Consider the following 26175-nt stretch of genomic DNA (forward strand, 5'->3'; position numbering starts at 1 on the left):
AAAAACAATGTGCTTTGAAGGAAACGTAGCTTCAAAACAAGTTCCCTATGCAGTGTCCTTACACATACACACACACACACACACACACACACACACACATCCCAAATTCACTTTATGCCCCTGAGCACCTCCAAAATAAATTCTAGATTCACTCAGTGGCTTCTCTTCCTCTGCTTAGCCCTTAAATACTGTTACTTTCCACATGTACATTTTACATTTTTTATGCTTTTCTTTTCTTTTAATATTTTATTTACTTATTTGAGAGAGAGAGAGTGTACGAGCAGAGGAAGGGGCAGAGGAAGAAGTAGGCTCCCCGCTGAGCAGGGAGCCCAATGTGGGGCTCCATTCCAGGACCCTGAGATCATGAACTGAGTTGAAGGCAGATGCTTAACCAACTGAGTCACCCAGGTGCTCCTATTTTAAACATTCTTTCTATGAAACTTCAAGTCCATGGGTTTGATTTCCTTACAAATGTTGAACACCTACCACTTTATCAGTCCTCTCCTCTGACCTCTTGTCCCAACAATCCTTCTGAGTACTGAGCAGTTCCTTTAGGAGGAAAATCTCAAACTCAACAAATTCATACCAGAATTACTAAGAGCCCTCCAAGACTTACCCATTCCCTGTCCCAGTGAATGGCACTGATATCAGCTCAGAATCCCAAGACAGAAATCTGTGAGCTGTCCTTGATGCCTCTTACTCCATTGCCCTTCATTCATAAATCATCCAGGCAAGACTATTGGTTCTATCTGCTTACATCTTAAACCTACCCTTCTCTTTAACTCAACCTCACAGCCTCCTAACAATACCACCTGAATCAAATCTCACATTTTTATAATCCATCTTCTATACCAATTCTCTCCGATGTTTTTTTTTTAATCTTATCCTGTTACTCTCACTTTGTAACCTTCAATGACTATATTAAATTCAGAAAAATATATTTGAACTTTCCAAAAAAAACATGCAAGACCCCTATCTACAGTTTTTAGGCTCATAGCTTCACAAAACACACAGGTGTCATAAAATCTAGTCATTTACAATTAATGTTATATGATCATATACACCTGTACACGAGTCCTATTTCCAAACTCTCCATTCTATTACAGTGTTCTATTTGTCTATCTTTATGCCAATAACTATCTTTATTGTAGCTTTACAAAAGTCTTGCTGCTACCAACACACATACCCCATAGTTTGGGTGCTTAGTGCTGCATATTTCCTCCAAAGTATTGCTTGGCTGGCATGTCACAAGTTTTGGATGTTGTATTTTGCTTTTCATTCAGTTCAAAATACTTTCTAATATTCCTTTTGATTTCTTCTTTGATCCATGAGTAAAAGTGTGTACTTGAGTTTCCAAGTATTTGAGGGCTTTCCAGGTATCTTTTTGTCACTGGTTGGTAATTTAATTCCTACATAGTCAAAGAACATAAGTTGTATGTTCTCAATCTATTGGATTAGTTCTATGGTCCAGAATATGGTCTATCCTGATAAATGTTCCACAACTTAAAAAAAAAAAAAATCCTGTTATTAGAAGGAGTATTGTATAAATGTCAATAAGATCAAGGTGGTTCATTAGTACAATGAGTAAGTCTTCCATATCCTTATTGATTTTTAGTGTTCCTTTTTAGGAACTCCCCATTATTGAGGGGAGATTTAAAGTACCCAACTATAATTGTGAATTTGTTTAGTTCCCCTTGCCGTTCTACCAGTTTTTATCTCAATATTTTGAAACTCTTATTAGATGATTGAACATTTATATTCTTAAATCCTCCTAATGAATTGACCCCTTTATCATTATGAAATGGCTTTCATTTACTCTGGTAATATCCTTTGCTTTGAATCCTACTTTATCTGATATTAATATAGGCAAGTATTTTAGTGTTAGTATCATATATCTTTTTCTATGGTTTTATTTTAAATCTATTTCTGCCCTTGTAAATTTTGTTTCCTATAGGCAGCACATAGTGAGATAATGCTTCGCTATTCAATCTGGTAATCTCTTTTAGTTTTTTTTTTTTATTATTTTAGTAGTTGCTTGGAGTTCATTATATATTTTATTTATGCAAATATATAAATACGGAAATGTAAATATACATTTGTTATACTGTATCATATATATAGGACATTTTATCACTCCATATGAAGAATTAAAACCTCAAATATTATAATTCTATTTCTCTCTACTCAGCCCTTTATCACATATTTCATTTTTACATGTAATACAAATTGCACAATGCACTGTTTTGTTTTAAAAATTAATAATCTTGTAAAGCAATTTTAAAAAATGAAATAGGAACACCTGGGTGGCTCAGTGTCTGAGTATCTGCCTTTGGTTCAGGGTGTGATTCCAGGGTCCTGGGATCAAGTCCCACATCAGGCTCCCCACAGGGAGCCTGCTTCTCCCTTTGCCTATATTTCTGCCTCTCTCTGTGTCTCTCATGAATAAATAAAATCTTAAAAAAAAGAAATAATCTTGCATATTTATCAATGTAGTTACCATTTCCAATGCTTTTATTCCTTTATGTAGATTCATGTTTCCATCTAATACAATTTGCTTTCTCCCTGAAGGACTTCCTTTAACACTTCTTATAATATAGGTCTGCCAGAAATTAATAATTTCAGCTTCCGTATTTCTGAAAGCCTTTACCTTCAGTTTTGAAAGATATTTTACTGGGCCTAAATTTTAAGTTGACAGGTAAATTCTTGTTTGTTCTTTTTTAATTATTTAAAGATGATATGCTTCCATTTTCTCAATTATATTCTCCAGTGAAAAATGTACTGTTATCTTTGTTCCTCTTTATGTTTTTTTTTTTTTCCTGGATCCTTAAGATTTCCTCTTTACTAGTCGTTTTAAGTAATTTGATTATGATGTGCCTTGGTGTAATTTTCTTCATTTTCCTTATGCTTGGGATTTTTTGAGCTTCCTGCATTTGCAGGTTCATAGTTTTCATTAAATCTGGAAAATTTTAATGACTACAACTATACTTTTTGTGCCCCCCTCTTTGTGGACTCTAGTTACATGTATATTAGGCCATACCAAGTTGTCCCACAGCTGATTCTTTTTCTCACTGTCTTTTGTTTTGGATCTTTCCTGTTGTTATGTCTTCAAGTTTACTAATCATTTCTTCTGCAATGTCTAATTACATCAATTTCTTTCAGTGCATTCTTCATTTCAGACATTGTAGTTTTCATCTCTAAAAGTTTTATTTGGGTCTTTTTTGTATCTTTCATGTTTCTACTTAACTCATGAATATATGGAATAAAGTTATTAGAACTTTCTAATGTCATTTTTGTTTAATTCTATTATTTGTTAGTTCTGGGTTGGTTGCATTTGGTTGATTTTTCTCAATATAGATTGTATTTTTCTGCTTCTTTATCTGCCTCAAAATATTTATTGGATGTCACACATTTCAAATTTTGCCTTCTTGGGTGCTAGATATTTTTGCATTCCCACAAATGTTCTTGAGCTTTGTTTGGTGACACAGTTAAGTTACTTGCAAACAGTTTGATCCTTTCAGCTTCTGCCTTTAACCTTTATTAGACATGATAAGAGACATATTTCAGTCTAATGATAATTATTTCCCAACATTAAGGCGAGAACCTTCTTAGCAATCTAACCCATTGCCCCATAATTTATTAAATTTTCTACACTCCAGGCCACTATTCCTGGCCCTGTGTGAGATCTAAGTACTGCTCTTTTTATCCTTTCAAGTGGATCTTTTCTTGGCCATGGGTAAGATTTCACACATATATGGTGTTGATCAATACTTTGTTAAATACTCTGGATTTCTCTCTGTGAGCAAAGCTCTCACATCTTCAGTATTTTTTTTTCCTGAAAAGTAGTTGCCTTTGTCTCTCCAGACTTTCCGCTCCATCTTGTCAACTCATGTCTACATGGATTTTCCTTTCCTGCACTGCAGCCAGGAGACTCTCCGGGACAATCACAGAGTTCATATTATTTGTTTCCCATTTCTCAGGGATCATTGTTTTCCACTACCTCATGCCAGTAGCTTGAAAACCAGTTTCATATACTTTGTTTTTCAAGTGGGATGGTAAATCCATCATCTGTTACTCCATATTGGTCAGGAGTATCGCTAATTAACCTTATTTGAATCATTTGTGAGAGCCCTAATATTAATACTATTTTGCATTCACTATGTGCTAATTTTTTGACATGTTCTTTCCATTTATTCTATTTAAATTTTCAACAACTCGGTCAGCTAGATGCCATTACTATGAGTATTTTATAAATAAGGAAACAGCTCAAGAGAATTTTGCTTTATCATCCAGCTATTAAATGCTGAAGTCATATTTCAAACCTGGAGAGTTTGATTCAAGTTGATATTCATATCTGTATATATAACACATTATAAGACTAGCCACAAACTACATTTTTAATCATTATATAAGAGATATATAAATCTAACTGTTTTTCAATCTTTGGCTGTGTGATGATTAATTTTGTGTGTCAACTTAACAGAACTAGGGATGGGTGCTTGAGTGATGATAAAACATTATTTCTGGATGCACTTGTGAAGGTTTTTCTGGAAGAGATTAGCATGTAAATTGGTGAACAGTCACACAGATGGCCCTCTCCAATATGGGTGGGCATTTTCTTGAGCAAACAGCTAAATGAAACAAAAAGGTGTAGGACAGATGAATTCATCCTCTCTCTGCTTGAGCTGAGACATCTACCTTCTATTCCAGACATCAGCACTCCTGGTTCTAAAGCTTTCACACTCAGATCTGGACTTACAACACTAGCCCACACCCCCACCTCCAATTAAATGGCTTTCAAACTCAGACTGAATTACACCACCAGCTTTCCTGGTTCTCAGCCTTGCAGATGGCAGATCATGGGACTTAACCTCCAAAACTGCATGAACCAATTTTTATAATATATATTATGCATATATTAGCTGTGGAGACATGTATGGCAGGGGGTGGGGGCAATCCTATTGGTTCTCTCTCTCTAGAGAACCCTGACTGATACAGGCTATTACTTAAATAGAAATATAGTTCATATCACCATCCAGCACAACAAACACACACCCCTAACTATGTAACAACACTAAAACCTTCAGCCCAGGGCCTGATCCTGGAGACCTGGGATTGAGTCCCAAATCAGTCTCCTGCATGGAGCCTGCTTCTCCCTCTGCCTGTGTCTCTGCCTCTCTCTCTCTCTCTCTCTTTCTCTGTGTGTGTGTGTGTGTCTCATGAATAAATAAATAAAATATTTTTAAAAAAGAAAAAGAAAATGATGTAATATTAATTGAATCATTTATTCTAAGACCTCCTTCTGAGATTGCAATCTTTTCCCCTGACTTCTTTTGATTTTATTTGATTGAAATTTTGCAGCAATCAAGTAGATCCAAGGGCCAATTAAGTTTGTCATATTTATTCCAAACCTTGAAGTTTTGAATTATTATTATTACTAATACTATTGCTCTTATTGTCTTTATTTATTTTTCAGCTTCATGAATTTTACCACAAATTGGTACAAGTATATCTTGTTTTATTGTGCATTGCTTAACTGTGCTTCACAGATTGTACTTGAACTTTAAGAACAAGAGTTTATCTTAAATATAAGAATATTAACTCATACTTTAACATTTCCCTTTTGGTGTCTCACATGATGTTTCTTACTGTTTTCTGCTCTGATTATCACCTGTGTGCTATTTTCCATATTTAAACTTCTAGATAAATAATATTATTGGCTCAGAGCATCATGAATGTTCCTCTTGGGTCACTATTTGTTCTGCACTGTTTCATAGGTCAACCAGACCTCCAAGTCCAATCAGCTGTGACCAGAGAAACAAGTTATAGGGACAGAGAGAATGGCAAATTCTGTAACAAACTCATCTACAGAGGGGCCTATCTTTTTCTGGTAAAAATTCAAAGCAAAACTGGCTTACCTCCTCCTTTTTATTTTAAATTACATTTCCATTAAGTAGGGCACATGATGTGATGAGCACTGGGTGTTATCCTATATGTTGGCATATTGAATTTAAATTTAAAAATTAAAAATTAAATATAATGAAAAATGATTAAAAAGGAGGCATCTAAATAAATAAATAAATAAATAAATAAATAATAAAATTTCACTGTATGTAAATAGCATTGAATAAATTTTTTGTAACCACTGGTCATTTGATTTCTTATTTCTTAATGTTATATACTGTATTCCAAGAGTAAAATAAATAAAAAAGCAAATGTATTATTATTTAACAGAAAAATATTTGATTAACATGATGTTTTTAGTTTTTTTGTTTGAGTCAAGCAACTTTGAAGCTTGGAGAGTATATTGAGAATCCTTAAGTCACTTAAAATAATTTAGACCTGCTATTAATTTTATATCACGAGTAGCTAATGCAGAGTTAGCAAGTTTGTCACTGCTTTTTAATTAAACATAAGTTGATTGTAAAGAGAATTATTGAGCATTTGAGAGATATATCTAATGGCTATATAATTAGATGAAAATTACATAAGAAAGGAATGCCCAATTTAATTTTTGGTATATTAGCTTAGCTGTATAGGAAATATGCAGATACTTCATTCACATTTATCAAAATAGCCTACAGCAAGATAATTACAGATCACTTTTGAAAATGGTGGCATTTAATAGACATATTAATTGATATCAATCTTCCTCCAAATAGCCCATTAAGTGGAAAACTCTTACACAGAAAAGAGTTTATCTATAAAAATCAAAATGCATATCTTTTATTTGTAATGTTAATTGACTGTCACTCATATATTTTCATTTATTAAAGTTAAATAATGATTTTCTTTGTTTTGTTGATAATTAAATAGCCATAGCACTCAAAGATCCTCAATTAAATCATCATGGTAGCTAACAATCAATGCATAACAATAATAATGATGCTATATCAGGCAATCCAAAACAATAAAATCTGAATTCATTATACTGAAATAAGAAAACTATAGGACTAAGTTTTCCTTGATTGTATTTAAGTTTGGGTAAACTTATAAAACAATTTTAGAAATAATCTCTTTTTGAGGAGGTTGCAATAAGTTGGTGGAAAAACATGTCAGAACTTTTGCCTTCTGAGAGTAACTGGCTGAGGACTGCTGTTAGGAAAGGTGAACATTTCCGATCAATTCACAATATCTACTACATATAGATATTTCAGGTTTGGTTCCAAACCACCACAATAAAATGAAAAACACAGTAAAGTGAGTGAAAGGCATTTTTTTTGTTTCTCAGTGCATATAAAAGTTGTTTACACTCTACGGTGGTCTATTAAGTGTGCAACAGCATTATGTCTAAAGCAAGAATTTCTCAAAATAAGACAACAGTGGAGTGTGCCACACTGATTGACTCTTCCTTTCATAAACAATTTCTCTGTAGCAAGTGACGCTATTTGATTACATTTTATCCATGGTAGAATGTGTTTCAAAATTGGAGTCAATCCTCTCAAACCCTGTGACTTCTTTACCAAATAAGTTTATGTAATATTCTAAATCTCCCATTGCCATTCCAACAATCTTCATAGAATCTTCACCAGGGACAGAGTCTATCTCAAGAAATTACATTCTTGGCTTATCCATAAGAAGCAGTTCCTCGTCTTTTGAGGTTTTTTCATAAGATTGCAGCAATTCAGTCCCATCCGTAGACTTCACTTCTGAGTCTAGTTCTCTTGCTCTTTCTACTACATCTGCGGTGACTTCCTCCACTGAAGTCTTGAATCCTTCAAAGTCATAGATGAGAGTTGGAATCAACCTCATCCTAACTCCTGTTCGTGTTGCTATTTTGACCTCTTCCCATAAACCACAAATGTTCCTCATGGCATCTAGAATGATGAATCCTTTCTGGGAAGTTTTCAATTTACTTTGCCCAGATCCATCAATGGAATCACTACCTATGACAGCTACAGTCTTATGAAATGTATTTCTTAAATAATAAGAACTGAAAGTCAAAATGACTCCTTGATCCACAGGCTACAGAATGAATGTCATATTAGCAGCCATGAAAACAATATTAATCTCACTGTACATCTCCATCAGAGCTCTTGAGTGACCAGGTGCATTGTCAATAATCATTAATATCTTTAAAGTAATCTTTTTTTTCCAAGCAGGTCTCAGCAATGAGCTTGAAATTGTCAATAAACCATGTCATAAACAGATGTGCTGCCATCTGATCTTTGTTGTTCCATTTATGGACAAAGGCAGGGTCAATTTAGCATAATTCTAAAGGCCCTAGAATTTTTGGAATGGCAAATGAGCACTGGCTTCAACTCCAAGTCATCAGCTGCATTAGCCCCTAAGAGAGTCAGCTTACCCTGAAGCTTTGAAGCCAGGCTTTGACTTCTCCTCTACAGCTGGGAAAGACCTTGGCAACATCTTCCAGGAGAAGGCTATTTCAACAACATTGAAAATCGGTCGCTCTGTGTAGTGGCCTTCATTGATTATCTTGGCCAGATCTTCTGGATCACTTGCTGCTTCACCTTGCACTTTTATGTTTTCCTTAAACCTCATGAACCAACCTCTGCTGGTTTCAAACTTGTTCTTTTGCAGCTTCCTCACCTGTCTCAGCCTTCATAAAATTAAAGAGAGTTAGGGTCTTGCTCTGGATTAGGCTTTGGCTTAAGGGGATATTGTGGCTGGTTTAAGCTTCTCTCCAGATCCCTCAAACTTTCTCCTTACCAGCAGCAAAGCTGTTCCACTTTCTTATCATTTGTCTGTTCGTTGGAGTAGCACTTTTAATTTCCTTCAGGAACTTCTTTGCATTCACACCTTGTCTCTGGTACAAAAGACCTACCTTTTGGCTTATTTCAGCTTTTAACATGCCTTCCTCCCTAAGTTTAATCATTTCTAGCTTTTAATTCCCAAAGTGAGATCCCTACAGCTCTTCCTTCTATTTGAACCTTTGGAGGCCACAGTAGGCTTACCAAATGGCCTAATTTCAACATTGTTGTGTCAGGGAATGTGGAGGCCCTGGGGAAGGGAACTATCAGGAACAGCTGTTTGGTGGAACTGTCAGAATAGATATGACATTTACAGATTAATTTTGCTGTCTTATATGGGCATAGTTGATGGCACCCCAAAATAATCAGAATAGTAATATCAGAGATCACCAATCACAGATTACCATAACAAATTTAATAATAATGAAAAAGCTTGAAATATTGTGAGAATCATCAAAATGTGACACTGAGACATGAAGTGAGCAAATGCTCTTGCGGAAAAAAAATGGTGCCAATGGACTTGCTTGACCCAGGGTTGCCATAAACTTTCAATTTGTAAAAAATGCAACACAGTGTAGAAAATGGCAATATTAACTATCATCACCATGCTGTACATGGGCTCTCTAGACTTATTCATCTTACAATTGAGTCTGTACACATCTCTCCCCACGTCCTCCACCCACCCCACCCCATGATAACCACCATTCAACCCTCCGCTCTGTGAGTTTGACTGTTTTAGATTCTACATATAAGTGCGATTATGTAGTACTTTTCTTTCTGTGTCAGGGTGATTTCGCTTAGCATACTGTTCTCTAGGATCATCCACATTTTCACAAATGACAGAATTTCCTCCTTGTTTATGGCTAAATAATATTCCATTGTATTCCCTTTATCCATTCATCTGTTGATGGACACTTCCGTTGTTTCCATATCTTGGCTACTGTGAATAATGCTGCAACTAACCTGAGGATGCAGATATCTCTTTGAAATAGAGACTTTATTTCCTTTGGATATATACCCAGAAGTGCGATGACTGGATCATATGGTAGTTCTATTTGTAATTTTGGGGGGAGCATCTATGCTATTTCCACAATAGCTGTTATTACTATACATTGCACCGACAGTACACAAGGTTTCCCTTTTCTCCACATCTCACCAACACTCATTATCTTTTCTCTTTTTGGTAATAGCTATCCAAGGTGGCATTGCACTGTGGTTTTGATCTGCATGTCCCTGATGATGGTGATGCTGAGCACTTTTTCATATACCTGTTGGCCATTTGTATGTCTCCTTTGGAGAAACATTTATTCAGGTCCTTAGTTCTTTTATTTAGCTGAGTTACTTTTCTGCTCTCCTGTTGTTTGAATTCTACTCTCTTAGTCTTTTCTAGTACACACACAGTACTACATAGCAAAGCCGAGTTTTTAAGTTTTAGGAATAAAATAAAAGGCTAAAATACTTTTTAAAGATTTTATTTATTTACTCATGAAACACACAGAGAGAGAGGCAGAGACACAGGCAGAGGGAGCAGCAGGCTCCCTGCAGGGAGCCTGGTGTGGGACTTGATCCCGGGACCCTTGGATCACGCCCTGGGCTGAAAGCAGATGCTCAACCACGGAGCCACCTGGGCATCCCAAGACTAAAACGTTTTTTAAAACTCTCTTACTGGGGCGCCTGGGCAGCTCTGTCTGTTCAGTGTCTGCCTTGGCCTCGGGTCATGATCCCAGAGTCTGGGATTGAGCCCCACATTGGGGTCCCTGCTCAATGGGGAGGCTGCTTCTCCTTTTCTCTTTGTTGTTCCCCCCACTTGTGCTCTTTATCTTTCTCTCTCAAATAAATAAACAAAATCTTAAAAACAAAATTCTCTTACTAAGGGCAGAAGATGAGAATAAGTGATAGCCAAAATTGTACTTCACCTTAAAGAACTATCCACTATGCAACTCAGTATCAGGCTCCTTGTTGCTTGACTCTTCTATTATCCTATGAGGCCCAGTTGATACAAGCTTCCTCACAACATCCTTATTACACCAAGTAATATAAGTAAATAGCTGTTCCTTCCAACTAAATGGTGTTAACACAATGGGATTCCCCTTTTTGATCAGGACAGTAACAAATATTTGTGTGCTTATGTGTAATGTCCACGTATGATTATATGCAGATTACACAATTCATATACTCATTAGGAATGAAAATTGTTCTACTTTCCTTCACAGAAATTTTACTTGTAGTCAGTTATCGAAAAATTGTAACTAAGATTAGGTATAAAGATTCAGTAAAGAATTTTTTCAGAGGTTTGTATATAAAATTCTAATAATAAAAGATCGGTAAAATAAACTGTAAATGTGATAGATTTCTATGGATTCAGTAAAAGTAGCATTATGAAATAATTTTATTGATCTAGAAATATGAAAATTAAATATTAAGTGACAAAAAATTATAACATGATAAAAGATTATAAAATATGCATGGTTCCTTTAATTAAAAATAAAAAACATATCTTAAGTATCTATATATAAATACATAATCTACATAAGTACTGAGGCCAACATTTTCAAGTAGTCTTCTCTTGGTGGAACTGTGAGTGATTTCATTTCCTTATTTTTTCCATGTCTACATTTTCTAAATTTCTTCTCTAAACATGTTTAACTTGTATAATCAGAACAAATTAAAGTTTAGAAATATGAAAGCAGTGATTGTCCCTAGGTGTTCAGGATTATGCTTTTCCCTTACTTCTCTATAATAAGCAAGTATTACTTTTATAATTGAAAAATAAATTGTATTTTTTCAAATGTCCTAAGTATAATGTAAAATGAGAGAATAAGTTGGATTCCACAAGAGACTTTATCAGGATTATGATATGCTGTTGATAGATCCTGCATGAGCCATTCCAGTGTTAAACATATCACTGTAGAAACAATTTTCCCCAAAAAATTAGTACAATTTTTGTACTAAGCTGTACAAAGCTGGTTCAGTGGCAAGGATTTCCAATTACAAATTGATCTTCATTGCCTTTGTAATATACAAAGGTAATTTTCCTATTTGGATATGAAAAATAAATCCTGAGCTATGTTACAGTAAATCCACCAGCACTAGCATTGCTGCCAGGAATTGCCATTTACCATTCTCACTGGATAAATCATTCTTTCCAGAAAACCAGAAGTTTGGTAGTAATTCAAATATTGTCTATATATATAACTATATTGTTGATAACATCATCAACAGAGGATATTTTTTCTATATGGTAATATGTAATGTGAAAGTCTTAATTTAATAAGCAAGAAAAATACTTGTTTTGGGTGGCTACATGAGTACTCTTAGTGTTATAAGACCAATCAAGGCTTTCTAATAGATACACTTCATAGAACTTCCAGTGCCTTACCATGGTTTTAATACAAAATATTACTTATTCACTTATTTATATGTCTTTATATAGGAGTCCAAAAAAATCTAGCATTGTGTTTATACTAATGACATCTAATTTTTCTCCATAGAATCTCACAAATTTATCCCCCTACATGTTTATTATTTTTCAGAAATCTAAGTTTCATGGATCCAATTCATCCCCAGTCATTTTGATGTCTGTGTTATATTAATTCTCAATTAAGGGATATTTCTCAGTAGGCTGATGTCATGGGTTTGATTCTCCAAAGTCCATTAGCACTGCTTAATTTGAGGCTAGTAGACTGGTCCCATAATCATGGCCATCCATTTCACAAATGGTGATAGTGACAAAAGGACTAAGAAAAAAAGAGTATTGACAAATCAAAACTAGCTTTTCTCAACTTACTGCAAATAAATAGTAGCATAGCACCTTGAACATGGTGGTCATTCATTCATTCAACAAACACAGAGATCTAGCATATGCTAAGCACTCTTAGAAGTTGTAAAAATACACAGATGAATGAAACAATGTCACTGCCTTCATGGAGCTCTTATTTTACAATTGGCTTTAAATGTCCTAGATCCTATTGTCAGAATCCTTAACTCCCACCCCAAGGCAAGAATTCTCTAACCACTCAGTTGATTCTCAGTGGATCATTTAAATACCTCAGGGCCATTGAAAAGAGAGGAGATGAGGGTTCCCATACCTACTCCTATCCATTCTCTAGCATTCAAACATTTCCCCTTCAAGCAGGGGAACTTCATTTTAAGTTCAACATATCAGAGTTCTGCATAAGATTTCACTTGTCAATTAGATTGCATTTGAGGGGGAAAAAAAAACACAAAGGGCATCGATAGGGAACAAAGCAAAGACCCCAATGACTAAGATTTCATAATGGCCCTCCAAAGAATCAGATGTCACTCGGGCCCCAGTCTCACTGCTCTCTGAATGGCAGAGCTTCCTGGAGGATACAGCCCTGTGCCTGCACAGACTCTATGAACTTCTAGAAACTAGGGACTCACAGACTCCAACACACCTCAGCGTAGTGCCCAGGCACTTACTGCATTCATAAAGTTGACCCACTTTGACTCACACAAAAGGGCTCCCTGAACTCCAGTTCTACTCACTTCTATAATGTAGAGAAGCTTATCACTGTTAGCGTCATTCATTTTGCTTCCATACTAAACATCTCTTTGCTTTTTTATCATGTTTTTTTCATCATGATACGTACTCCTTAATCCCCATCCCCTCCTTGCTCTTATGCACTGCTTCAATTCATGTAACCTTCATCTCTTTTTACAACCACTAACACTATGAATGGATTCATGAAGATGCAGCCTGAGAGCATACTTCTCCTCCTTCTCCAGATATCTCGGATGCTGTGCTTACACTTATGCAAGAACAACCCACGGTGAATCTTCCTACCCTTTGCTACTTCAGACAGGGATTTTGAGATACTCATCAAGATTTTCAAAAGGCCCCCAAAACCCAGTGGTCCTGTATCCTTGGCAAAGCTGGTTACACATCCTTGTACTGACAGTGCATCTATCCCTGTTCTGCTACCTTGATCTGTCGCACCTGCTCTCTGGGATCACATTCTTTAATTAACAATGTGCAAATAAGGGGGATCCCTGGGAGGCTCAATGGTTTAGTGCCTGCCTTCGGCCCAGGGCATGATCCTGGGGTCCCGGGATCAGGTCCCGCATCAGGCTCCCTGCAGGGAGCCGGCTTCTCCCTCTGCCTGTGTCTCTGCCTCTCTCTGTGTGTCTCTCATGAATAAATAAATAAAATCTTAAAAATAATGTGCAAATAAGCCTTTGACTTTGGCTTTGATTTGGGGGAAGGGTAGCTTCTCAGAAGGCAGCTTGAAAATGACATCAGCAAGACGGCACTCTAGGAGGTCTCAATGCTTACACACACAGACACACACAATGATTAAACAACTACGCCAGTGAAAATAGCTATGGGAGAACTCTGGAGTACGATGAAGAATCTGTAACACCTGGAGGATGGTCGCACAAAAAAGCATAGGAAGCATTTCACCTGTGTCACCCAATCTCCTAGTCCAACATTTCTCTTCCCCTCTCCATGGGGGATAAAGAAAGTGATACTCCCAGAAGGATTCATCACCAAGGACCCAAGCAGCCCTCAGGATGTCTCTGACACCCACAGTGTTGGCCACCTAGAAACCCAGCAGTCTTTGTCAACACTGACATTGGTGACAGAGCTACCTGGATCCTACCTTGCTGCACCACTCTCCCAACGCCCAAGATAAGGCACTACACCCAGCTGGTGCCCTTGCACCCACCTGTAGGAGGTCTGTCCCTACTGAAGTCCTTCCTGTAGGTCAGGAAGAGGTGACTGCTCCTTAAATGCACACAGTATAGAAGCTCTTCAAAAAATCAAAAATAGAATGATGATATGATCCAGCATCCCACTTCTGGGTATTTATCCAAGGTACCAAAATCAGAATATTGAAAGGATACCTGTACCCTCCATTATTCACAATAAATGACTTATGGAAACAACCTAAATGTCCATCACTGGATGAACAGATAAAGAAAATGTGGTGTATACATACAATGGAATATCATTCAGCTTTTAAAATGAAGGAAATCTGCCACTTGTTAACAACATGGATGAACCTCGAGGTATTATGCTAAGTGAAATAAGCCAGACTCAGAATGACAAGGCTGCATAATCTCACTTATATGTAGAACCTAAACAAGTTAAATTTATAGAAGTCGAGAGCAGACTGATGGTTACCAGAGGCTGGTGAGAAGGAGAAATGGAAAGATGTCGGTCAAAGGGTGCAAACTTTTGGTTCTAAGATGAAGAGGTTCTTGGAATCTCATATACAGCATGGTGTCTATAATTAACAATTCTGTATGGTCTACAGGAAGCTTGCTGAAAGGGTAGCTCTCCAATGTTCTCAACACACATCAAAGAAGATGGTAACTGAGATGATGAATGTGTTAATTAGCTTGATTGTGATGATTATTTCACAATGTATACATATATAAATTACCAAGTTGTTCCCCATAAAAATAAACAATTTTTAATTGACAATTATACCTCAATAAAGCTGGAAAGAAAAAAAAAAAAAGCAGGTTGATGTAGAGAATGAAAGCAGCACCATGCGGACCCATTTTCAACCTTAGTTTACAACTGGTTAGCTGCAGGACTTTGCATAAGGTTCATAATCTAGGCACCTTTTAAGAAATATGAAGAATAGAGGCACCTGGTGGCTCTGTTGGTTAAGTGTCTGATTCTTGATTTCAGCTCAAGTCATGATCCCAGGGTCGTAAGACTGAGCCCCAAGTTGGGCTCCTCACTCAGCAGGGAGCCTGCTTGAGATTCTCTCCCTCATCCCCTCCCCACCACTCATACTCTTCAAAAAAATATGACAAATATGAAAAATAAATAAGGTAATATAGTTGTTAGCTTCCAGACACCCAGACTTCCCTCCCAACCCACAAACAGCCATTGTCAGCACCTTATAGACTCTCAAAAGATAAGAAAGTAGTAATTCAATAATGAAGAAATTGAAACATACAAAATATTCTCCTATAAATTATGTCTCCTCTTTTTTCCTAGAAGTTTACTTGTTTACTTTGGAGGCTTTTTTTTTTCCCTTTGGAATTAGGTATTCTAACATCTAATGCCTTTCAGATAATGTTAGTTCCAAGTAGTTACTATTTTAAGAGCACTTCAGATTCTGCAATGCAGGTCCTTTTAATTTTTCAATGAAATTGCCCGGGTTTGGCAGTAGCTCTTTCAAAAAGATAGGTAAAGCAAGAAGTGAAAAGAAACAGAGGCTTGAGGATAGCGGGAATGGAAGAATGTGACCAAGGGTCAGTAGGAAAACAGAAGGATTGCTGAGAGTCACTGAGGTCCCAGCTGCTATTAGCTCACAGGTGAATTCTAGTGAATTCAATCAGCAAAGTTCTAAGAATGCGACTTCTCTGATTTGACCAAAGCATCCTTCGTAGTCTTCCTATTCCTAACCTGGTCATATTTAGCACAGGAAAATTTCATTGTTTATCTCCTTGTCTATATCATTAATTAGGAAACTCTATAAAACATAGGGATCTTCTACCCAGGGGGGGAAAAAAGGTGTTCAGATATCCAATATTTTTCATATATTTTCAGGAAGTTCATTTATCTAGCTTAAGGAGTTCTGTATCTGACTCTAAGCATCCTGACAGACATCCTCAAATCACGTTAAACTCTGTCTCCAATGCCTAGTTCCTAACGCATAGATCTATTCAAGAGTATTGCTGGGAAAATTAATGAAGAAATGCTTCTCAGCATGGGAAAAGAACTGAATAAATCATACAAGGGCTAAGGTTTGGCAGAGTAGGAATCATGAATACACAAAGGGATGGGGCGGTATCAAGATGAAATGGTTTAGGGACGCCTTGGTGGTTCAGCAGTGGAGCGTCTGTCTTCAGCTCAGGTCATGATCCCAGGTCCTGGGATCGAGTTCCGCATCGGGCTCCCTGCATGGAGCCTGCTTCTCCCTGTGCCTGTGTCTGTACCTTTCTCTCTGTGTCTCTCATGAATAAATGAATGAATGAATGAATGAATGAATAAATAAATAAATAAATAATAGATAAATAAATAGATAAATAAATAAAATATCTAAAAAAGAGTATGTTATGGTTTGTTTTCATCTCTCTTTTTTTCCCCTCCTCCTCTCATACATTCATTCGTTTTGTTTCGTAAATTCCACATATGAGTGAAATCATATTAAACCATTTCATATTTATTTAATTATTCATGAGAGACAGAGAGAGGCAGAGACTCATATGTGGAATTTACGAAACAAAACGATTGAATGTATGAGAGGAGGAGGGGAAAAAAAGAGAGATGAAAACAAACCATAACATACTCTTTTTTAGATATTTTATTTATTTATTTATCTATTTATTTATTTATTCATTCATTCATTCATTCATGAGAGACACAGAGAGAAAGGTACAGACACAGGCAGAGGGAGAAGTAGGCTCCCCACGGGGAGCCCGATGCGGGATTCGATCTTGGAACCGCGGGATCACGACCCTGAGCTGAAGGCAGATGCTTAACCACTGAGCCCCCCAGGTGCCCCAAACCATAACATACTCTTAATGATAGAAAACAAACTGAGGATTGATGGAGGTGGGTGGGGGAAGGGCTATGGGTGGCAGGCAGGAAGGAGGGCACTTGTGATGAGCTCTGGGTGTTGTATGTAAGTGATGAATCACTGGATTCTGCTTCTGAAACCAATATCGCACTGTATGATAAGTAACTAGAAGATAAATAAAAATTTGAAAAGAAAAAAAAAGCAAAATGGTTTAGGTTGTATGATGTGGCAGAAAAATGACATGAAGGCAAAGAAGATTGATGGTCTGAGATTATAAGCATGCTCGGCATACAAGGAAGAGAGGGGGAAACTGGGGCATCTTGTCGTCAAAGAAAGCAATCTAGCAGTGAAGATATTTTGAATTATTGTCACATGACTCTCAGCAAGAGCAATAAATTCTTTGCATAGTGACAAAACAAGTCTCTGTATACAAACAGAAATGTAGACTGGAAAAAAAAAACTATTAAAGACTCAATATATAATGATTAGATAAGCAGATCTCATTTAACCTATAAGGGAGAGATTTGAGATGAAAAACAAAAAACAGGAAGCAGTAAGACTTTCCCAACCTATGATGATGATTTATCAAGGTGCCCCTACTGAGGTTCAATCTTAATTATTTTCTGCAGCCTAGAAAGCTGCTACCAGGAAAATAATTGTGTGGTAGATTTTGTTCTTGCAAAATAGTTATTTAGCTAAAAATATAGAAAAATATAGAAAGCCAAGAAAATACTGGATATAACCATCCATCCATCAAGCTACCCATCCATCTATCCATCCTATTATTCATTGAATAAGTGTTGATTACCAACAGATCCCAGACACTAGTACATAGAACGTGCTTGAAACACTTTTGAATGGAGCATCGTGCTGATGGTAGGTTTATCCCGATGAACAAGGCACCATCCACCCATTGAAGAGCTCACAATTTAGGAGAGTTGGAAATGTAAATGAACAGCGATAACACATTCTGATGATAGGGGTGTGTGACTCTACCGCTTTAAAAACTACTTTATGCAGGTTACATAAATTCAAATTAATTGAGGGCAGATATGGAGAGATATTAGCAAGAATTCTGGGCATTTATGAACAACATATTAACCAAGTTAGATCAAGTTTTAAAAGGAATTTTTACACTTAGGTGCAGTTGAAAGACGCTTTATCCTAAAACTGATGGTCTTAACCACCACATCTTAACTCTGGCTTTTTCCATTGGGGCTGAACAGGTTACGCAGACTTCAATTCTGGTCACAACGTGCTGTGATGCGTCTTGAGGCAGGGCTGCAAATGCTGGTCAAGGTTTCCTATCAACAGTCCTCCTCGCCTAGCATCTGTGGGTGACTGAGAACAAGCCTTTTAACAACTTGTAAGGAATAATTTTTAAAAAAGCAAAAAAAAGAATAAAAATAAAATAAATTTATGACCCTGGCTTTCTGACTTCTCTCTGTGCCTTCTTGTTCAAATCATGTCCCCTGGGTCTCTCTTTGGGCAAAGGGGAAGGTTTCTCTCCTCCAAATGACTAGGATGCCTGCATTTCTCTCTACTCCTGGCCCCAGTAGGATGTCGACTTGTGATCAACAGAGAGAATAGATCATGGAGAAATGGGCTATTTTTCCACATGGCAGGTTTCCCATGACTGCCTTTTTCCTGGTCTGGAAGAAAAGTTTCCATGACAACCAAGTAGCTAACATTCACTCCCCACCAGCTGACTCGCTTGCCTCCCAAATGATCAGCTGAATATTGTGTTAAAATGATTTTACAGAGACTGGCTAATCTGCAGGGATTATTTGTCTGTTTATTTTTGAGAAACTCGATACTTGCTGAAACTTTTTAAGTGGACCTAACTTCCTTTTCTGGTGCTTTAAGAGCCTAATCTCGACTAAGCAGAACAAGCTTAAGTCAACATTAGAAGTCACCTCCTGGGGGATCCCTGGGAGGCGCAGCGGTTTAGGCGCCTGCCTTTGGCCCAGGGCGCGATCCTGGAGACCCGGAATCGAATCCCACGTCGGGCTCCCGGTGCATGGAGCCTGCTTCTCCCTCTGCCTCTCTCTCTCTCTCTGTGACTATCATAAATAAATAAAAAAAAAAATTAAAAAAAAAAAAAAAGAAGTCACCTCCTGGGACATAAAATACGAATGTGAACCATCCTTCCCCATGAAGGGCACATAAGTGTTTTGAGCAATTACTAAGCCTTATTTTTCTTCCCCTCCTCACATGCCTACACATGGTCTAGCAGGTGGTATATCTAATAGATGTTGAACATCCCATCACCCGAGCTTCTCCAAAACACTATTTGCAGTTACGCTCATGGGCTGAGGCAGAACCAACCTCCTAGTAATGTAATAATCTTACTTTTTTATATGTCTGTCTATAAAAAGGGTGAGAAATGTATAGTAGAGTATTAGTGCAGACCAGTTGTTAAGCCTGCGTACATAAGAAATACTGGAAGGAAACATACTAAAATATTTACAGTTATTATCTTCTGTAAGATAGAAATATGACAGTGTATCTTCTGATTTTTCTCAATTTAATTATTTTCTTTTTTGTCAACTAAACAGTTTTTTCTGTTGAGTATTGTCTTGACAATACTGTCTCAGGCGGCTATGACAAGATCCAAGGACTAGGTGGTTCTTTTTTTTTTTTTTTTTTTTTTTGATCGGGTGGTTTATAAGCAAGAAACATGTATTTCTCATAGTTCTGGAAGCTGGAAAGTCCAAGATCAGGGCACCAGCATGGTCACAGGTAAGGGCCCTCTTCTTGCTCATGCCCTGTGCCTTCTTGCTGAGTCCTCACATGGCAGGAGGTGTGAGGGATCTCTGCGAGGTCTCTTCTACAGAACACTAATCCCATCATATTGTGATGCCGTCATATTAGGCATTGGGATGTCACCATATGAATTTTGCAAAGACGCAAACATTCAGATCATAGCAAGAATCTACAATGTTCAAGGCACTGTACCAACCCCAGGATGAGAAAGATTAATAAATCTTATTATTAATAAATAAATAATAAAATAATTTATTAATAAATTAATAAATGGATAAATGATAAAATAATAAATAATGAATCTCGTATTCAGAGCCATGAAAAGAAGAGGTAAACTAAGTAGAAAACAACTTGCTAGAAGGACTATCTGCCCTGACACACATATCAACTGGTGTTATAACTACACCTCTGGTGTGACAAAGACCACATAGGGTTGAGAGGGAGAAGAGTGAACAAGCCTTTTTCTCCTTTTCTAAAGACAACTCCAATCTTCAGTGAACCTGTTCACTCTTTCTCCTGAAATCCTGATAAAGGTGGAATCTCATCTGTATTACTGGGAAGCATTTTTTAGGGTAAAAATGGCCCCTTATAGATCTGAACTTGGAAAAACTGAATAAAGCATAAATACCTGGTGGGAAACCATACTTTTATGATTCCTTGAATACTGAGACTCATAACTGGGCATTCCCTTTGTGGGGGCCTGAAAACTATGCCTAAGCCTGTTGAAAGACATACGGTTCCCTCTGGGGTGTGAGGCCTCTAGGTCAGGCAGCTATTTCATCGGTCTAATAGAAGTCTTGTTCCCTCACACCCAAACACTACTGCAGGATGGAGACAAGAAAAGGTGCAGGTGGCAGGAAGAGTCTGAGTGGATTGTTATAAGGATTATTCCCTCTGAAAAGAAATGCCTGACACAGCCCAACTGGGATGCTGTCTGTGCTTGTGGACCAATATCCATCTGATTAAACTGGTGCCAGGTATTGCCTGGTTAGGTCTTGTGAGTCTGAATATCTAGTAAAGAATATCCCTCACTAGGAGTTGCAGAGAGTATGAGGAAAGACAGTTTTAGAAGAGTTGGGATCATCTCCTTAATGACTTCTTCACCGGAAAACACATAATAAGTATGAGTCCACATGCACTCCCCGAGGGGATACCACTGTACTGTCCATGACATTCTGTACTCAGTCCTGGAGCTAGCGGGTCCAAGTGTGTGCTTACTGAATACTACACCGACAGTGGACAATAGATGGGCCACTCAAATCCCCCTTCAGAAAAGAAGGAGTAATTCTCCAGCTGCTGGCTGTGCTGCTGCAGGCAACCCTCAACTATCAGCCCCTTTGGAGACTGACTGCCTTGGTGGTCCTGCACCTGATTACTGAACAACATGGAAGTATAAAAATCACAGCCTCTAACCCCAACTAGAGACCATCCTAAAGGATTATCCCGGCTTCAGAGCTCCCTATAGCACAGCTGAAGCTTCCATGAGGCTCTGCCAAGGTCCAACCTCTCCTTCTGCCCAATCCCCATCCCAGTAGGGCTCCCTGAGAAATCTCCTGCACACCAATTTCCACCTGTGACAACCCTTGATCAGAAATGTCTGTGAAGCACCTGTCATGTTCAGGCACCCGAATCAGCACCAGGAAATAATCTATGGTCTTTGTGCACAGGAAGCTTACGATTTAGGGGGCAGAAGTGTATTCATTACCATGTAGTATAGGGGCACCCGGGTGGCACAGTTGGTTAGGGGTCTGACACTTGGTTTCAGCTCAAGTCATGATCTCAGGGTCATGAAACCAATCCCCACATCAGGCTCTGCACTCAGCACAGAATCTGCTAAAGTTTCTCTCTCCCTCTCCCTCTTCCTCTCCCCGCCCCCCAATAAATAAATATATTTTTTAAATGCAGTATAAGTGCTATGATGGGTAAACATTATGATGGCCATATGAAGCATCCCCAACTGAATCTCTGGACAGTTAAGAGGGGATTTGTGGAGGAAGAGGTATCTATACTGGCTTCTAGGAGACACACAGAACTAGGTAGTCTAGAAAATACCAAAAAAAAAAAAAAAAAAAAGAGAGAGAGAGAGAGAGAGTGAGAGAAAGGAAACCAGAACAGTATTCCATGTAGAACCATGTAGAAGGAATACCATGTTTAGAAAGTGGGATGAGGGACACCTGGGGGGTTCGGGGGTTGAGTGTCTGCCTTCAGCTCAGGGGATGATCCTGGAGACCCGGAATCGAGTCCCACACTGGGCTCAATGAAGCCTGCTTCTCCCTCTGCCTGGGTCTCTGCCCGTCTCTCTCTGTGTCTCTCATGAATAAATAAATAAATAATCTTTTTAAAAAATAGTGGGATGATTACAAAACATGATTGACACTGTAGAGGAAGCAACTTATTTTCATTTACTTATGGAGTAAAAGGTAGGGGAAAGGTGATATCCCATGCAAAAATATCTATTAAAAATATTCCTTATGTTAAGACATTGAACTTCTTGCTAAAGGAAAGGAGAGGCTTGGAAGGTTTGTACACATTGGTATTTTACCATTATCTCTGAGCCTACAGTGCAGAAAGTGGATTCGGGGAGAGGAGACAAAGACAGGAAGAGCTGTGAAGAGTAAGCTGGAGTACTTTTGGCGGGAGGGGATATTAGCTTGAACCAAACTGAGACAGAATGAGTGAAAAGAAAAGAAAAATAGAGACCTTTTGGAGATAGAATTGATAAGACTTGGAGATTCATTGCAGGGAGGCAGTTAACAGAAAGGAAAGGATCAAGGGAAACCTCAAGTTTCTGATTTAAAGAAATAGGCGGAGAGGGAGAAATAATGACGATCGGGACCTGAGGCTTTAGTGGTGTGTAGAGAGGGTGAATCTGACCTGCTTGTAGGACACCCACGCTGATAAAGTTAGCAGCACAGTGCAGGGTAGGGCCTAGTGTGTATCTGAGCGTACACAGGGGTCACGGCTTTGTGCACCGGCCTGGCCGTGGCCGGAATTTGCAGCAGCCTCTGGATCTCAGTAGTGCCAGATTATTCAGGAGTCTTGAGGCGGTGTGGAGTATTTAGAGAGAACAGAGCTCCGAAGTCCAGGTCACCTTGGCCCTTATCTGGGCTGCACTGCTTCCTTGCTGCAGAGACCTGGGCAGGCTCATAGCTGGGCCTCCGTCCCCCACGACAGGCCGAGCGACAGGCCCCTAGGGAGACACAAGATTGCACCCGTGGAAGCAGGTGGCCCAGAGCAGGCCTTCCACGCGTCTCTAGGTCCCAAGCCAAAGAGTTTCTAGTGATCTTCGGGGTGTCCCTCCTCCTCCTCCCAGTTACCTCCAGACTCCAGTTTCCACTTCAAGCTCCTACTGTTAACATAGAGCATTGTTTCAATTACCTGATAAAGATAAGCTCCTGCCGCCTAGTCCTTTCCTTGTGAGGTCTGGCCCCGCGGGGGTGTGGAAGGCTCTCCCCACCCTCTGCAACTAATTTACTTCCTTTCGGTGGGCTGTTATCACGAGTCATGAGTTATTCTCACTTCACGTTTACTGCAAACAGATAACCATGATCTCCACCGGGCCTGGGTTGGTTTTATCTTGGTGGCTTCGCATTCTGCAACTTTTTAATTATTTCATTTCATTTCTCTACATTAGGTTGTTTCTCTTCTGCATTGACATTTGGATTGAGAGCGGAAAACAAATGTGTGACTTAATATTGCCTTTTCAAACATATTAGCGGCTGGAAACGCGCTGAGGCCCGTAAGTGTGTGCTGACTGTGAAGTTCCGTGACCATATCCAGATTGGCTGGCTGGTAAAGGCAAGTCTTTTCGGAGTCTCCTGTAGGGGAGCTGAGCTAATGTCAGCAAGGGATCGCAGTCAAGGGACCCAAGGCTGGCTGGCCAGGGGGCCCCCTCCCTTGAGGGCTTACCTAGGGGAGCAGGAGTAGGTGGGGTCACAGGGCACCCACCAGGCCACATCGAGGATGCAGAACGATGGCCAAACTAGAGAAGAGAAGGCAGTGGCATAGGATGAGGAAAAGGGGGGGAAAGGGAAAAAAAGGAAGCCATCCTCTGGAATTCGGCGGAACATATGGGGAGGGTTCAAGTCTGAGACTGTGAACCCGGCACAGGCATTCTATGCCTTAAGGGATGATGGTTAAATATCCACAAATAATACAACTCCAAGTACAATGGGCAGATTCTTCTGTCCCCCTCCTGCCAGTGGCACTTGGATTCCCATCTCATGTCACCCCTCCACCTATGGTCCACCTATGGGTCCACCTCCAGCCCCCACAGCACACGCCCAAGCAGTTCAGTTTCTCTCTCTCTGCTCTTGCCCCCTCCAGCTGACTACACGTTCCATCCGTCCTCCCCTGGCTTGGAGGACCCCAATTCGAGGTCCGGAAGAAGGTACGCAGACAAAAGCAACAAACTCCTCACCTTCTCGTCAGCCACCTAAATCAGCCCTGATGCGTGGGACTGGGGAGAAAGAAAATGAGTGTTTTGGTGGCACCAGCTGAGTGCCCAGCGCTTAAATATTTTGCATGCCTTCTCCCACCAGATCCTTGTGAGGTTCCAGTTTTACATGTAGGGGAATGAAAACCCTCGTATGACAAAGCTGGTGGATGCAAGACCTGGAATTTAGACACTGGCCATTTTGAGTCCAAACTCCACTTTTGACAAATGCTAACTGATAAATTGCATTTTGATGGTGCAATATTAATCATTTCTCCACAGCGGGCTGCATTATCCGCTATTTCTCCCCTGGTGTCAGTGTCTTTCTGGTCCAGCATAAGCGCGGAGTGAACACATTAGAGAGCTAATAGCTCCCAAGCCCTTTAGTCACAACTCTGAGTCTCTAGCGTGCTTTGCTCTTCTCATACTACATTGGAATGTAATGTGTGTTGTGATGCTAGTGCTGGAGTGCCAGTTAGAGACCCCAAACCTGACACTCAGCTTTAAAATCCTATCATGAGATAAATATCCCTCTTCTATGCCAAAAGGAAAAAAATATCAAAATGAAAAAGCAATACATTTAATAATCATCCAAACGAACAGGAGTGAGAGGAGCCGCGCCAGCTGGTCTGATGCCAGGGCACCTCTGCCCTGTCTCGGGCTGATGCACCACTTCTGTCCTCAGCGGCTCACTCAGCCCAAAGGCCTCGCATCCTGCTTGATATGCATCCCAGGAGCTGCCCGTGCCAGGCATCCCGAAATTCATTACCGAATGGACTCTGGGCAAACTTCTTGCTCTCATTTTGAATTTCGAGGAGCATAAAGAATTTCCCACGGACCGCAGTGTAGCCCTTCCAGGTGTGCTGGGGAAGGTCAATCTCCTCTTCCAGAGGACGTGTCTCCAGGAGTCCAAGAACACAGAGCCGTAGCAAGACCTCCTGTGCTTACGACTCCTTTCCCTACATGCTTCAGAGTAAAGATCACCCGCTTTGGAGTCAGAGAGATTGAGTTCAACTCTGAGCTTCACTGCTATCTGCAACTAACGCAATGGGAACTAATCTCACTGACCTCAGGATCTTCCCATATAAGGTAGACGAGCAATTACAGTGGGAAGGGTGTTGTGGGAATTCCCTGTGATAAAGTCTAAAGATGCCTGCATGGAGTCCACGTACGGGAACTGCTGAGCCCCTCTGCCCTTTGAAGAGGCCTTCATCCCCCCAGCAACTTTATGGGCTAGAAAAAGGACGTGATGTGTGGCAGGTGTTGATAAAACTGATATATGAGGAGGTAAAATAATATGCTAAGTGCCCTTCTTCTGAAGTTTTCTAACTCAGGGAAAAAAAACTCTCGTCTTGCCAGGTCCCCTGACTAGTCTCCCCAGTGTCAGAGTTTGTTTTTCCCCCTAATCTGGCTTCAGAAGCAATTACTGGTGTGATTCCTGGGGCAGGAATCAGCCTTCCCTAGCTCCCAAGGGAGCTAAACAGCTCTGAAGCTGAGCCATATTGTTTGTTTACCCGGAACATTGGGCCACCAGGGGACATTGCAAGGACCCTTGCACAGGGTGGGGGGGACAGCAAAGAGCCTGATGGAGGAGTGAGGAGGCTCCGTCCTACTACTGCCTTAACTCACCAACTCATGGAGTGTTCCCTCTCCTCTCTTCCTCTGTTTCTCTTATTTGCATCTGAAAAGGATGGCATGGGGTCAGTTCAGCTGGTCTCAAATGTGCTCTGCATCATAATCCTCTGGGGAAGGTTTGTTT

Source organism: Canis lupus, chromosome 5 (genome assembly GCF_003254725.2).
Source record: "Canis lupus dingo isolate Sandy chromosome 5, ASM325472v2, whole genome shotgun sequence".
NCBI lineage: Eukaryota > Metazoa > Chordata > Mammalia > Carnivora > Canidae > Canis > Canis lupus.